The 10,845-nt window shown below is 36.9% G+C and overlaps 1 long non-coding RNA gene across 1 annotated transcript; it reads right to left on the reverse strand.

Moving 5' to 3' along the window:
- Nucleotides 1–1,938: 1,938 nt before the first annotated feature.
- LOC131502614 (uncharacterized) lies at nt 1,939–7,548 on the reverse strand. The gene is made up of 2 exons (XR_009257094.1): nt 3,645–7,548; nt 1,939–3,421 (listed from the first exon to the last, which is right to left on the reverse strand). It is a non-coding gene; the product is annotated as an uncharacterized LOC131502614 (long non-coding RNA).
- Between the last annotated feature and the right edge of the window lie 3,297 nt (nt 7,549–10,845).

Consider the following 10,845-nt stretch of genomic DNA (forward strand, 5'->3'; position numbering starts at 1 on the left):
AGATTTTAATTTAAATGTAATAGAAAGCAGTTTTGAGCAGGGAAGGGATGGGATGTGTTTTCCATTTTTTTATAACTATAATGTGGTAGTGAGGCAAAGAACAAATTATGAGAGAGGGGGCTGTGACCAGAGTGGCTTGGTTCAGGGTCAGGGCAATGGAGGTAGGAAGAAAGGTTAGATTCAGGGTATATTTTGAACAGGAGAAGGAACCAGCAATATTTATTCATATTGATAACAAATTTATACAACTCACTAAGCAAAAACAAAACATTGCTACAATATCTAAATAATTCCCAGCATTATTAATGGTTGTTTTGGCATTTATTAACTGAGTGCTACCAAGTATCTGTGACTTCCAGAAGCTCTGCCAATCCCTAATTAGCTGCAGCTAGTTCTACCTCCAGGTGCCAGTATTTCACTTCATTGTAAATGAGAAAGCAGCATATTAAATTAAGTAATACTAGGGCATGTATGTCTGACAACATCAGCCCCTTATGTTAGTCTTCCTCAGGAACATTGACATTTTGACATGGCTGCTTTGTTTTTATTTTTAGTTTCTTATTTAAATTCCAATTATTTAACACATTGTAATATTAGTTTCAGGTGTGCAATATAGTGATTCATCACTTCCATACAACACTTGGTGCTCATCACAAATTCACTCCTTAATCCGACATGGGTGCTTTAAAATACAAAGTAAGTATGTGTATCAGTCTGCATGTGCTGCCTTAACAAAATAGCACAGACCGTCTGGCTTAAACAACAGAAATTTCTTTTCTCACAGTTCTGGAAGCTAGAAGTCAAGATTAAGGTGCTCTCAGGATTGGTTTCTGGTGAGAACTCTTTTCCTGGCTTGCAGAGAGCTGCCTTCTTGCTATATATTCACAGGGACTTTCCTCTTTGTGCACAGAAACAGGGAGTGAGAAAGAGAAGAGGAGAGAGGGAGAAGGAGATAACTCTGGTGTCTCTTCTTACTTTTATAAGGACAAGAGCCCTACGAGATTGAGATCCCATCCTTATAATCTCACTTAACTTTTATTACATACTTATATGCCCTATCTGAAATACAGTTGCTTGGGGGGGGATGTTAGAGCTTCAACATATGAATTTTGGGGGCACATGATTCAGTTAATAACAGTAATCATTTTTCAGAGTATATATTCTAGGGAAACAATTTGAGGTACAGAAAGAAAATTTTTTAAGTTTTTTTTTAATGTTTTTATTTATTTTTGAGACAGAGACAGAGCATGAACAGGGGAGGGGCAGAGAGGGAGACACAGAATCTGAAGCAGGCTCCAGGCTCTGAGCTGTCAGCACAGAGCCCGACACAGGGCTCGAACTCACAGACTGTGAGATCATGACCTGAGCTGAAGTCAGACGCCCAACCAACTGAGCCACCCAGGCGCCCCGAAGTACAGAAAAAAATTTATGAATCGAGATGTTCATTGTTTATTGAAGCATTAGCTATACTGCCCCTCACCAAAGGGAACGGTATAAATGCTCAATAGTAGAAAATAGTCAAATGAATGATAGTATATATACACAGTGGAACATTACAGAGCTATTTAAAAGAATGTAACAGGAGAATGTATATGCTTTGAAGTTAGAGGAGAAAAAAAAAACAAGATACAATATAATCACAATTATGTAAAATTTGGCATGCAAAACACCTGAAAGGAAATATAGCAACATATTAAGTGTGGCTATTTATAAATGAGTTTCTGGGGCAGCTGGGTGGCTCAGGTCATGATCTCACAGTTTGTGAGTTTGAGCCCCGCGTCGGGCTCTGTGCTGATAGCTCAGAGCCCGGAGCCTGCTTGGAATTCTGTGTCTCTCCCTCTCTCTGCCCCTCCCCCCCCAACATGCTCTGTCTCCCTCTCTCAAAAATAAACATTAAAAAACAAGATTCTACCAAACCCTTAATATTAAAAAAAAAGATAAGTTTCTTTGTGACTTTATTTTTACACTTCCGAGTTTTCTAAAATTTTATGAGCATGCATTGCTCTCATATTTTTATTTTTATCAAAGTGATACATTATCATAATTTACAGAGTTAAATATTTCTATAAGTTTTGTTATGAAAACAATTTATGAATAACAATTTGTTATTGAAACAAATCCCCATAATTTCCCACTTCTAAGGGGGGCAAGAACTCTCAACTGTTTTAGCTGACTCTTTTGGTACTTATCTTGGTTCTCTAAATAACATTATTTTATTGCTACTTCTTTTAAGTTTTTGACATTGTCTATTGACATACCTACCCACACCCTGCCCCCCATCTCACCCAAAGACCCTTCCTATTCCTACATTCTTCCAATATAGATAGGCGTATCATAATTTCGGTTGGACCACTATTCAGTCATTATAGTATAGTGGCCAAATAAACAAAGTAAACACTATTCACAGCTGAGCTACGAAATATCACAAGTAACTTTCCTTACACAACTTATTGTTTTTCCTGGAGCTAATATATACTTTGTGTTTTTTTCTTTAAATAATTTTCTATTTACTTAGCAGAAGTTCAATTTTAAATTCTTCATCAGTTGCTTCCATCTCCTCTCCATGTGTTTAGGTGTATCAGGTATCTTGAAGATATCTCTTCTGATACTTTCTAACCTGTGTGAGCATGCTGCCCTCTATTTCTTCCTGGTGTGCAGCTGTCATCCTGGAACCATCATTCTGCATCTTCCCTTTTGCCTCTTTCTTATAGTGGATCCTTTCCACAGTAAACCAAAACTTTCCTCTTCCTTGGTTTTAAACTCTTGTTTTAGGGGCACCTGAGTGGCTTAGTTGGTTAAGCATTCGACTTTGGCTCAGGTCATGATCTTGCGGTTCATGGGTTTGAGCCCCACATTGGGGTCTGTGCTGACAGCTCAAAGCCTGGAGCCTGCTTCAGATTCTGTGTCTCCCTCTGTCTCTGCCCCTCTCCCACTCACACTCTGTCTCTCTCTCAAAAATAAGTAAACATTAAAAAAAAATAACTCTTGTTTTTACCAAGAGGTGTTTGAGGATTACATTTTTGACACTTTGCTTGTTTGAAAATGTCTTTATTCTGTCCTCACACTTGATTGACAGCTTGGCTGGTACAGAACTCTCGGTTGAAAATAATTATTCTTCAAAATTTTGAAGGCACTTCTAATTATCTCCTAGTTTACATTTTTAATATTGAGAAATCCAAAGGCATTCTGATTCGTGATCCATTATATATGACCTGTTTTTACCTCTGGGAGCTTGTAGGATCTTCTTTTTAACCCAGTATGCACAAATTTTATGAAGATGTGTCTTGGTGTGGGTCCATTTTCATTGCTCATGGGATCTTTCATCCTGAAAACTTATGCCTTCAGTTTTGAGGAAATTTCTTGAATTAATATATTAAAAACTTCATTCCTTTCATGTTCCCTTCTTCTATGATTAGAACACCTATTTTTTTAACATTTTTTTAAATTTATTTTTGAGACAGGGAGAGACAGCATGAACAGGGGAGGGTCAGAGAGAGGGAGACACAGAATCTGAAACAGGCTCCAGGCTCTGAGCCGTCAGCACAGAGCCCGACGCGGGGCTCGAACTCACAGACCGTGAGATCATGACCTGAGCCGAAGTCGGCCGCTTAACCGACTGAGCCACCCAGGCGCCCCAAGAACACCTATTTTTTTAAGTTTATTTATTTATTTTGAGAGACAGAGCAGGGGAGGAGCAGACAGAGAGGGAGAGAAAGACTCCTAAGCAGGTTCCATGCTCAGTGTGGAGCCTGACATCGGGCTCGATCTCACAATTGCGAGATCACGAACTGAGCTGATATGAAGAGTTGAACACTTAACTGACTGAGCCACCCAAGCGCCCCTGACTAGAACACCTACTATTCAGATATTGGACTTCTTTTTTCCTATGTTACTTAAAATGCAAATGCATAAGACAATAATTATAAATCTATGTTAAGTAAAAAATAATGTATAGAGATATAATTGTGACAACAACAACATAAAGAGGGCATGATGGAGCTGTATAGGGGCAGAGTTTTTGTGTACTATTGAAACTAACAGTATTAATGCAAACTTGTTTGTTATAAAGTTAAGGTAATTGTAATTCCAGGATAACCACTAATAAAAAAACCTAAAAACAAAATACAGAAAAAGAAATGAGAAGAAAATCATATTGGTACACTACAAAATATCAAAGACAATATCCATGAAGTAAACGGAATACACTCACCAATGAAAATGTAGGGATTGGCAGAGTGGATAAAAAAACGTGTTCCAACTATATGTTGTTTACAAGAGACTCACTTTAAACTAGAAGACACAAATAGGTTGAAATAAAATGGGTGGAAAAAGGTATTCCACCCCAATAATTACAAAATGAGAGCTGGGAAGGCTATACGAATATTAGACAAAAAAGACTTTAAGACAACAATTTCTACAAGACACAAAGAACAACATTACATATTAACAAAATGGTTAACCCATATAGAAGATATAAAAATTATAAACTTATATGCACTAACAACAGATCCCCCAAAATATGTGAAGCAAAAACTATCATGATGGAGAAAGAAAAAATAAACAGTTCCACAATAATAGTTGGAAATTGCAATATTCTTAATAATGGCTACAACAACTAGACAGGAGATAAATAAGGAAATAGAGGACTAGAACAATATTATAAACCAACTAAATCTATGAGAAATATATAGAACATCTACTCAATGATAGCAGAATACACATTCTTCTCAAGTACACATTTATCAGAGTAGACCATGGTAGGCCACAAAACAAGTCTTAATAAATTTAAAATGACTGAAATCATACAAAACATCTTATTTAACAACACACTCTTTTTTTTAAGTTTGTTTATTTATTTTGAAAGAAACAGAGAGAGAGCGTGAGAGCTGGGTAGGGGCAGAGAGAAAGAGAGAGAGAGAATCTTACAGAATGCAGGGCAACTGTAAGATCATGACCTGAGCTGAAATCAAGAGTCAGATGCTTAACTGAGCCACCCAGGTACCACTAAACAACACACTCTTAAACAACCAGTGGGTCAAAGAGAAATTACAAGTGAAATTATAAAATACTTTGAGACAAATGAAAATAAAAATGTAATATACCAAAACTTATGCAATGCATCAAAAGCAATGCCAAGAGGTAGAATTATAGCTGTAAATAATTACATAAAAAAGAAAACCCTAAATCAATACCCTAACTTTATCCCTTTATGAACTAGAAAAATAAGAGCAAGCTAAACCCAAGTTAGTAGAAGGAAGGAAATGATTAGAGTGAAAACAAGCAAAATAGAGAACAGAAAAACAATGAAGGGGATCAACAAGATGAAAACTTTGTTCCTTGAAAACAACAACAAAATTGCCAAACCCTCAGGCTAGACTGACAAAAAACAAAGAAAGAGGATTCAAATCACTAAAATCACAAATTAAAGTGGGGACATTATAACCAACTGTGCAGAAAATTGAATTATAAGAGAATTCAACGAGCAATTGTATGCAAAAAATTAGATAACATATTTGAAATTGACAAGGTCCTAGAAATACACAAACTACCAAAACTGACTCAAAATGCTATAAGAAATATGAACATACCTATAACAAGTAAAGTTATTGAGTCAGTAATCTAAATCCTCCCAACAAAGAAAAGCCCAGGGCTAAACTATCATAAACCCAGGAAGGCTAAGGAGGTGGGACAGTTAAATATGATGTGGTATCCTGGATAGGATCCTGGGACAGAAAAAGGGCATTAGGGAAAAGCTAGTGAAATCTGAATAAACTATGGAGTTTAATGAATAACAATGTACCAATATTGGTTTCCCAGTTGTGACAAATATATTATAGTGTTGGAGAAGTGGATAAAGTACACCAAAGATGGCTGATTGGACTAAAACAAACACTGGTCTCTAGCTTAGAGACCCCTCCTCCAGTTTCTTCTTCCTTTGTTTGCTGTGCGCGAAAACCCCCACAGATATGGAGGCTGTCGGCTATAAATTACCCTCCCCACTTGCATTCCGGTCTCAGACCTTTGAAAAACCTCAGAGCTGTCTCCTCTGAGCCTGCCGGTGTAAAATAAATCTCCAATCCACCAAGATCTCCGAGTGCCACTTGGTTTTTCCGCCAGTGTTCCAGCCTGGTTCCGTAACGACAGCAATGTAAGATGTTAACAATAGGGGAAAATGAGTCAGGAGTATATGAGAACACTGTATTATCTTTGCAATTTTCTGTAAACATAAAATAAAAAATTTCTTAAACAAAAAATGACTGCATTGGATTGAAGCACATCAAAATATAAAATATATGAAATCATAATGATGCTAAAAGCAAAAAACCATTGTTGGTCACTATTGGAGGTTATTAAGGCATCAACTCATTACTCAGAAAGCTGATAAAGAGGGGGAAATGCAGCATTTATCCTATCTTTCCTGTATAAATTGTGTCTCAAAGTAAGCAATAGCTGATGACAGGAAACTCTTATTTATAGAAAAATTCCAGCTAATAAATGCAGAAGAAATGTTAGCATTAGAAAAATCACCATTTTGCAATTCCATAATAAAATAATGGATCTAGGTAATGACTATTAGGTAAAGGGTTGATGGAGATCTTTAGAATGGGGAGATAAGCTGGTATTGTCTGAACCCTACCCACCAATTTTTAGCATCAATCAAAATGAGATTATGTAGACATAATGCCATGTAAGGCAGTAGGAAGTAAATAACACCATCCATCAGGTATTCTTGCCTAAAAATTGACACTGAATCTATTCAAACCTCTAGATCTAACTATTGGGTCATAGGAAATACAGGGGGCAGAAGAGCAAGTTATACAATATCATACAGGAGCAACTGGCCAAATGCAGAGTGAAGGAGAGTCTACAGAAAAAAGACCCAGTTTCTTCAAAAACTCAGTGACATAAAAGAAGGGAAGATAGACTATTATAAAATAAGAGAGGCTTAAGAAATCTATTAACCAAGTGGATCTTGTTTGGATCCTGAGCTGAACAAATCAAAGGCAGAAAGATATCTTGAAAACAATTGAGAAAATTTGAATATGAACTGAGAATTAACGAATTATTGTTAAGTTTGTTGAATATGATGATGGCATAGTGATTATGTGTATTTTTTGATGTCCTTATCTGTTTTAGATTGCATGCCAAAGTAATTACTGTAAAATTTTCTTTAAAATCCTCCAGCCAAATTGGTGTATCCACTGTGAAAAAGAGTATGAAGGTTCCTGAAAAAATAAAAAATAGAATTACCATATGATCCAGTAATCCCACTACAGGTATTTACCCAAAGAAAACAAAAAAGTAATTTGAAAAGATATATTCATTCCTATGTTTATTGCAGTGTTATTTACAATAGCCAAGATATGGAAGTAACCCAAGTGTCCATCCACAGATGAATGGATAAAGAAGATGTGGTATATATATGCAATGGAATATTACTCGGCTACAAAAAAAGATGACATCTTGTCATTTGTTAACAACATGGATAGATCTAAAGGCTATAATGCTAAGTGAAATATTAGAGAAAGACAAATACCATATGGTTTCACTCATATGTGAAATTTAAGAAAACAAAAAGACAAAAACAAAACAAAACAAAAAAAAAACCCAGACTTAAATACAGAGAACAAACTGGTGATTGCCGGAAGGGAGCTTGGTGGGGGAAGGGGTGAAATAAAGGTGATTTAGAGCTCACTTATTGTGATGAGCACTGAGTAATGTATAGAAATGTTGAAACTAATAGAACACTGTATATTAATTATACTTCAATAAAATAATAACAAAATAAAATCCTCCAGCCAGTTGAAAAAATGATTGGAGGCTAGATGAAATAATAATGGTAAAATGATAATTGTTGAAGCTGGGTGATGGTACATAGTAATACATTATATTATTTCCTCTTATGTATGTTTGAACATTTTCATAATAGAAAGTTTAACCCTACCTATTCTTCTACCTATTCTCAAGTCATCAGGGGGGTGGAGGAGCAGGAGGACATGGCTTTTGGAAATGTTATGTTTTAAACTTTATAATATATAAACTGTATATAAATATATATAAATGAATATTATAAATAAAATTCTCACCTCTAATTCCACCATGGAGAAATAACAAATTAAGGTCTTAGTGTACATTTTACACCTTTCAGACATTTTTTTTCTTCCAGACATTTTTCTATGAATACATATGCATGTCTTAAAAAAAAAAAGACATTTGGACTATATTGTATGTGTTCTTTCATGGCCTGATTTTCTCTTGTTTGTGTGTGTGTACTATTATATCCTCTGGGTAATCATACTAAAGTATATCAAAACATTATAGATATACAAACATGACCTAGTTTAGTGCCCTTTCTTCCCACAGCGATTTCATTAACTTCAATCAGCCTTTTAATGAATATGTACCACATGTGCCAAAGGAATGGTCATCTCTGGTTTGAACTCCTGCAGCTGGTCTCCTGGCTTCTAGTTTTGCCCTACTCTAATCCATCCTTCACACAAACACCAAAATGATCTTCCTGAAATACCCCTATGTCACAACTCTGCTCAAAAACCTTCAAGAGGTTATGTACTGAATGATTCCATTCATATGACATTCTCAGAAAGACAAAGTATAGGGACAGAGAACAGATCAGTGGTTGCCAGGGGTTAGGGGTGCTGGGGAGAGTGTGACTACAAAGGGGCAGTATGAGGGAATTTTTCAGAGATACTGAAATTGTTCTGTGTCCTGCTTGTAGTGGTGGTTACATACATTTCTACATGTGTTAACATTCATCGAGCTGTATGTACATTACTCCAGGATGTCAATATTTCTGTATATTTTTTAAAGCCTTCAATGATTCTCCATTGCTTAGATTCAAGTTCAACATTCTAAGCCCACATATGTAAGGCCCTCTGTGGTTCTCCCACCTCTGCCTCTCTAACCTCATCTTTTACTGAGCCTCACCCCCCCAATACACACTATATTCCAGCCACACTACAACTGCTTGGTGTTCAGTGAAAATACGTGTCATATATGAACCTTGATACCTCTATGTCTTTGCTTATAATGTTTCCTCTGCTAAAATGCACCCCCACCCACCACCACTGGCAACCATACTTATCCTTCAACGCCTACTTCAAATCCCACATCCTCTGTGGACCTTTCCTCAGCTCCTCAGTCAGAACTGAATCTTTCCTCAAGGTTCCCACAGGACTTTGCTTAGATCTCATTGCCTGACACCACCACATATTACAGGGAAAGCCCAAGCAGAAGCAGGCTCCAATAATTAGGCAATAAAACTCCAAACCTCAGAAGTATTCACTTAACATCAAGCATTTGCATTCCTTCTTTCCTCAGTGCCCAATGCCCAACTGGTTTCCAGGCCAGGTTACACCCATAGGATTTAGATTTACCCTGTTATTTACCTCCCCATCCTTCAAAGCTTAACTTAAACTTCATTCTCAAACACATTCCTGCTTTACTGCCCTGGTGCTGAATTCCTGGCTTGGTCCCCTAAGCACATGATTCTTTCATGCCACTCCCAGGGATGGTCTAGATTTCTGACCTATGCCTGTTCAATCCTCCTCTCCTGGTTTGAAGACAAGGGAGCTTGCCTAGCAGGTGTGGGTACCTGGGGCTGAAGCCGGTGGGAGGAATGTCTCATTGGCAAGTGAGCCAATCCAATGAGGAAGAGCAAACTGGAGAGTCAAGTGAGGCAAGCAGAGGTTGGCAAACCAGAAAAGCAGAGCCAAACTACATCAAGAAAGCAAGGAATGACCGGAGCCCAAAGCCAAGAACATGAGCACGTATGGATGGCCAGGAACCATATAGAGCAGGCTAAGCCATAGGCTAGTTTGTGTAGTACAGATAGGGGACCTTTGCCTGTTCCCTTGTGTGTTATATGTAAATGCACCTGCCCCATTCAAAGAGCCAAAGATAAGTATAAAATATTCACCTTCTTCAGTCCTACCCAGTCCAGACCATGTGACCCAACATCTATGGGATGCAGTGTGGTAGACTGGAAAGAATATAAGCTTTGAAATCAGAAAGACCAGAGTTCAAATTCTGGCTCTTCCCCTTATTAGTCATGTGACTTTGGTTCATCACTCAACTTCAGCTTTTTCATCTAAAAAATGGAGACAGATAGCATCTACCTCAGAGGATCATTATGATGATGAAATGAAATTATGTAAATGACCCAACATGTACCTTGGTATCTAATAAGCACTCAACATGATAGCCCACTTTCTTCAAGGGCACCTGCCATATTTTGCCTCATATTTCTAGTTAGTTGTATACAATACGTCTCTCTCTCCAATCAGATCTTAAACTTGAAGGCAGATGGTGTGTGTGAGTCATTTTTTGCATATACTTATACAAAACTTAAATTTTACAAACTATTTTACACAAAAGAAATCCCCCTAACCCCACTCCCCAACCAGAGACCTGCTGGAGCATTTTTTCCAGTTTCCCCAACTACCATATTGTTTGTTTTGTTCTTACAAAAACAGGATCACTGTTAAAATATGATTTTCAAAAATTTTTTAACGTTTCATACAAATAGAGAGTGAGCATGTGTCAAAGTTTAATTTTAACTCACAAAGGAGGAAACCAGCAGGATGGCAAAGTTGACTCAAAGGAGAATTTGAGAACTGGTATTTTATAGTCAGTTAAAAAATTTAAAAAAATGCTAAAATAATATTGCTAAGTTAGAATTAAAGCTGATTAATATCCTACAGGGCAGTACAAACCAAAATCATGCTGTCTTCTTTAGGTGGAAATATATTGTTGCATTTTATTGATTTTACAGATTTGTAAAATGACTAATTTTGTGCTAAATTGTAATTTTCTAGACCTAGAGAG

Source organism: Neofelis nebulosa, chromosome X (genome assembly GCF_028018385.1).
Source record: "Neofelis nebulosa isolate mNeoNeb1 chromosome X, mNeoNeb1.pri, whole genome shotgun sequence".
NCBI classification, from domain to species: domain Eukaryota; kingdom Metazoa; phylum Chordata; class Mammalia; order Carnivora; family Felidae; genus Neofelis; species Neofelis nebulosa.